This window comes from Armigeres subalbatus, chromosome 3 (genome assembly GCF_024139115.2).
Source record: "Armigeres subalbatus isolate Guangzhou_Male chromosome 3, GZ_Asu_2, whole genome shotgun sequence".
Taxonomy (NCBI): Eukaryota; Metazoa; Arthropoda; class Insecta; order Diptera; family Culicidae; genus Armigeres; species Armigeres subalbatus.
Genome location: NC_085141.1, coordinates 282629375 through 282635374, shown reverse-complemented (window position 1 = coordinate 282635374; position 6000 = coordinate 282629375). Strand labels below are relative to the sequence as shown.

At 40.1% G+C, this 6000-nt stretch overlaps 1 protein-coding gene across 2 annotated transcripts in view; it reads left to right on the top strand.

Annotated features, from left to right (window-relative positions):
• The first annotated feature begins 1355 nt into the window (after positions 1 to 1355).
• The window catches only part of LOC134224665 (somatostatin receptor type 2-like), a 236871-nt gene continuing 232226 nt past the window's right edge, over positions 1356 to 6000 (top strand). For both annotated transcript variants that reach the window (XM_062704153.1, XM_062704152.1), the window contains exon 1: positions 1356 to 2421. The gene's annotated coding sequence lies outside the window, so the exon portion shown is untranslated. The remainder of the gene's footprint in view (positions 2422 to 6000) is intronic.

Below are 6000 nucleotides of genomic sequence, written 5' to 3'. Positions count from 1 at the left end.
GACATATTAATGACGGTAAATATGAGGGAAACCACAAAAGGCGTTTTGCATCGGGGAGGGATGGGGCGTTTTGGGGCCTCTTTCCCCACATAGCTCATACTCCAAATACTGATGTTTCGACAACCATAACTTTGGTTTTTAGTATGGAGCTGTGGCGTAGCCAGAAAATTGGGGGGGGGGGTGTATGCCCAAAACCACCCCCGTGGCTACGCCACTGGGAGGGTTAAGATTGCTAAAGCTTTTTGTGGTTTCCTTCATATTTACCGTCATTAAGGTGTCCGTTATAAAACTAGATCTAAAATTATGTAGGTTAGGTGAAAAAAGTTTCAAAATAGTGTATGGGAAGGTCGGAAAAAACGAAAATATCCACATTTTGAAGAAACATCTAACATTTTGGCGAGGCAAAACGCCCTAGAGGCACTAACCTACAATGTACATCCGGCTCCACGCACTATCCATACCAGAATGCTGATTCGCCGACGCGTGGTGCTTTGTTCCTTAGGAGCTGCCAGCTAAAAGGCGTTTTGCCTCATGAGTTTTCCGGCAACAGAATATTACCACTTTTTTGAAATGTGAATATTATCAATATGATTGAGATTTTTGACAATTTTTGAATGGCATCAAACAGCTATCTTGTTTAACTGATGCATGATGTAAAAATACTCATGAATAGCGTTACAAATAAGACAATAAAGCAGTGTTTGCTTAGCTAGGGCATATTGCCCCCCCCCCTTCCCTTACACACATGTGGTATACAATCGTAGCCCAACCGTAGCAACGGTAGCCTATACCAATGACTGCAAAAGTGTTTCACTCCCAGCAAAAAAATATACATGTTGCTAGACTAGAAATGATAAATCCTCTCATCCAAATCATATTCATATTATTTACAACAGCTCGGGTATCATAATTTACGCTCCGTCGGCGTCGCCACGGTGATAGTAAGACGCCGCGCCGGTCGTCTGTTCAATTTGTGGAGAACGGGAAACGATGGGACGACGGTACATCTACGCTACAGTAGCAGCAGTAGCGCTTGTCCGGGTCACTCATTTTCCGTAAACATTCAACCATTCGAATTGGAAACGCGCGGTAACTTACTACCGGCATCCATCGAACACATGGATAACGTGGCACTGAACTCAGTCGGATGTAGCAGCTGTTGGTGTGAGGGTAACTCAAATGTTGGCATTCCATGAATGAACACAAACGGCCGAGGACGAGCGAATCGTCTGAGTCCTACTCGTGCTCGGTTCGGTGAGTGTCAACTCCCACTATCCTCCATTGCCAGCTGCCAGCTGGTGGAGCAGCAAGGTGCTTGTTCTGTTTTCTGTGCCGTTTTGACCATTGCACGACGGGTGGCGACGAATCGACACGGCACTAGCATCGGTGCGCGCCAGCGAGCCAGCTCTAGCATTGTTGTTTACCATCCCGTAACATATTTCATGAACCGACAGTTATGATGTTGCCGTTCGCGAAGCCGGTTCATAAACTCAAGTTCAGGGCGTAAAATCTCATTAACGTTCCGTACTCGTTCGGTGATTGGTGTGCTTCCGTCGTTGCTGGCTAAATCTGGATCCGTTTCGGATTAGGGTCGGGAGACTTACTGGAACTAATTTTGTGAGGTAATCTGTTCAAGTTTCTTGTTTCTTGTAAAAAGAAAAAGATTGGGCCTTAAACGAAAACGTGAAATTTTCTGAAAGTGATTCCTGAATAATTCCTAGAATAATTTTGGAGAAGGAAGGAGAGTACAGATAATACTTATTTCACCGTAGTCATCTCATACTGCTCGGTGTCAGAGTAAAGTGACGTGTGAATATTTGCATTTTGTCTTAGAAATGATTAAAAAAGTGTGACGGTGCAGAAATTGAAAGAAAATTGCGTTCATGAGCTGTGGATGCGTTTTAGTCAGCGATGGGGCAAAAATGAAAACTTAAAGTAGACGGATCGTTCTCGGTGTCCATCCGCTTTTGGTTTCGGTTGTGTCAACGTTGGTGGAAGGGAAATATCACGAAAACGATATAACTGCAACATCGTGAGCTGAATTTCGAAACTTGAGAAGTGTTAGTTTACCGGGAAAAAATGTTATCAGATTTTCGATGTAAGCAAACAGGAAACGAAGTGGTGGAAAAATAACGAAAGCAAATTCAATCAAAGAGTCTTTCCGAGCTAGATGGATAGTGTGGTAGAAAAAAGAAAAATAAGTGATTACACATTCTGTGGGGGTGAGCATATGGAACGAAACCTGTTAGAAGATAGCAGCTCATTAGATGTCTGAGTGATCGGATTATTCTCAGTTTCCAAAGTTAATCAGGGTCTCCGCCTAGATTAGGTCGATTGAATCATTCTATCGTGCTGTTGCCAAAGAGAACAAGAAGGAGCGGAAGCGAGACAATTGTTGAACACGGAAGCTGCACAATAAAGGTAAATGTGGTTGCATAAAAAATCTTGTAAATAATCTTGGGGAAATAATATCATAGAGAAAATATTTTCGCTATTCTTTTTCGATAAAGCCTGATTGGAAATTTAATATTAATATGGGAAAACAGACATGCAGATTGTTCAAGGTAGTGTGAGATCACTCATCATCGATCGATGATTCTCTTTATTATTTTTCTACGAAATACTGTAATAAGCACCTACAAAATATTAGGCACTCCTACTACAGTTGAATCTCATACAACACGTATCGATTTTTCGGCTAACTTATTACCAACAATATTATCGAAGAGTCAAATGTATCTTATCCGTGTAATTATATTGTGAATTTTATTTTTTCTCTCTATGTTATTAGGATGTTTTTTTTTAATTTCAAGATTAAGTTCAACACTAATTGTGAAACGTATAAAAAACCGATGGTAAAGGTTTTGAGTAATGACGAAAACAGATTCATAATTTAAAGCCTATTTACCAAAATAAAATTACGGTAGTTTTGACTTGACACTGAGAGTGCTGAGCTATAGAAGGCTATAGAAAGTGGACTGCAATTCTTGTTTTTCACTTCAACAAACTCCTAATGGGATGTGACTTCTTTTGAAACAAAAAAATCCGAGGCCTAAACAGCTTAGTAATAATTGAACTCCTCATATTTCGAGTAACTAGTTTAGTCTGATATTGTATTACATAACATTTGAATAATTCATAAGAAACCATTTCACCCATAAAATTACTAGTTGTTAGAACCAGAGAGATTTACTCGACTCTTAATCGACTCAGGAATAAAGAAATACATAGATTTATTTGGATAAAAATGTCAATTTGAAGAATCAACAATAAAATTTCTTAAAAAATCACGAATTTATATTTGTAAAACAATATATTTGTTATTCTCCACTGTATTCCCCTCTCGAAGAACATTAGAAATATTTGCTTTAAATATTTGCAACGGGCTTGTTGATCGCTCTAATCCGCACATTGGTATAACAATGAAGATAGCAATTTCCTCCACACACTTTGGACGTTCGTCAGTGAGTCAATGTATTAAAATAGTGATATCATCGATGTACCTCAGAAAGCGTTCCTAATTGAAACAGTTTCTTCTGATGAAGGAAGTAAAAAGGGCAATATAATAAATATTATTCGTTAGATAAGACTTGATTGTTCTCTCAAGCTGATAATACTTAACCCAGTGTCAAAACGCATTGGGAGCTGATAGAGTGCTTTTTCAACCAAAAACAGCCTTCTGCATGTATAAACTAGCTTGTTCAGCATGAATTGTTTGGTGGGTGGCGTATATGACATATTGTGTAAGTTTTATAGAAAACAAGTTTCCTCCAAAACTTCGAACAGAAAATTAAAATTTACAATTTTCTGCAATTAAATTTTACAAATACAGTGCTACAAGTTTGTTAGGCCGCACTCAAAATTTTCTTTGTGGCTTCAACAATAAATCAATTTTTTTTGGTAACTTTTGTTGATTTAGGATACAACTTATTGATTCTCTACTATTCATTGTCCAAGATATTAAAAATCATCAAATTTAGTTTATGTAATCAAATAAAAACAAAAAATAGGCTGCACATTCGTTTAGCCGCACCATTGAAATTTCGAAATAAAATATTATTGTGAAATACATTTTGAAGTTATTCCAAAGCTAGTACTTCGTATGGCCTCCTCTATTTCGGATAATATCGAAAATCTGATTTGGTATTGAATCGGATAGCTTCCGTAGTACAGGACCCTTTAACAGCTGTGTTTAGGCTGGACACACTGTTGTATTGCCGTCCATTTGCATACGCTTGCCCAACTAAGGTGCCTCAGAGATTCTCGATATGATCGTAGTCAGGACTGCATACCGGCCATTCAAGCAGTGGAATGTTTCTTTCGCCAAACCATGCCTTAAAGTACTTGGAAACATGATGGATCGACGAGTTGTCCTGTTAGAAAATGATGTCTTCTGATGACTCGTCCTTCATGTGTCCTACCAAAACATCCTTCAGCAGATCCAAATACATTCCGGAGTTCATCCTTGTAGATTTAAAACATATTGGAAGCTTGCCGTGGTACAATCAAACTTCTACCCCCAAAAATTTGTTTAGATCTGACGAACCCCTTTTGGCTTAGATCATGCTAATAGCAGCTATAACATTTCGGTTCATCCGAATTAATTTTTGTTCACCTTTGAAAAACGAAATTTCGTTACTTAGCTTTCCATTTCATGTATTTTCTCGCAAATTGGAGACGGTTCTCCTTATGGGACTTCGTCGAATTCGGCTTCCATTTTGTGTTCGCCAATTCGTCCAAAATGCGAGTGGTATGTCTGGGCGCTACTGGAACATCCAACTTTTTCTTGATTTGTGAGTAAGACAATCATTTTTTGGTTACTTCGCGTCTTATCGGCCCTTTAAGTCGCAGAGACACATTTTTTTCAACAAGTTTCAGTTTTCAACAAGTTAGTCCTTGCACAGGGTTATGAATTGCCGTTCCTTTTACTTGAAACGGGCTCAATTGGCCATTTCTGTAAGATATTCACAGATCGTTTATCAAATCAACTATTAACAATGCGCTACCTTCCAAAAAGAAAAAACGCGAAACAAAGTTTTAAAAAATTCCAAAAAATATATCGAATATCGAAGAAAATTATTTTTTTTATACTGCGGCTCGTCTGTCTAGGGTGTAAATGACGTTTGTTTGTTTATTTCCTAAAATACCGCAAAAGTATGTGTGTGAGTGATATGAATGTCCGTTCCATAAAATCGTATTCGTTGTACTAATGATACGTCAACAAATCGCCCACTTCTAAACCACCTTCAATTAATTTGTTGTAAACTATTAAATTTTTTAGATGCGGCTGAACGAATGTCTAGCATTGCACATTGGGCCACGCCAGAAGATTAGGAGCGGGCAGCAGGGACTATGTCCAAGGGCTTGACGACCCCTCCCCAGGCCATCTGCGAGTTGTGGGGCTTGCCTAGGATGTGGTGGGGTTTGACAGTGGGCCCTGTTAAACCTCTATAAAAAGCTGCATGTATCCGCAAGTAGGCCCCACCAAAGCGACCGTGTGCCGCTCAAAGCGCACAAGCCCAAGTCCTGGTGTTAGGTGGGACGCTAAACAGCCCTGACACGACGGCCCTCCGACGAGACAGGAGGTTTGCGCTGGCCCAATAAGCCGCCTAGAAAACCAATCATTACGAACAATATAAGAGATAATGCGACTCGATATAATCGGCAAAGACCTAGGCGACGAATACAGGATCACGATTGGAAGCTTGGAACATGGAATTGCAAGTCGCTAGGTTTCGCAGGTTGCGACAGGATAATCTACGATGAATTACATCCCCGCAACTTCGACGTCGTGGCGCTGCAGGAGATTTGCTGGACAGGACAGAAAGTGTGGAAAAGCGGGCATCGAGCGGCTACCTTCTACCAAAGCTGTGGCACCACCAACGAGCTGGGAACCGGCTTCATAGTGCTGGGTAAGATGCGCCAACGCGTGATTGGGTGGCAGCCAATCAACGCAAGGATATGCAAGCTAGGGCTTCCATTTTTCCCGGGAATCAACTT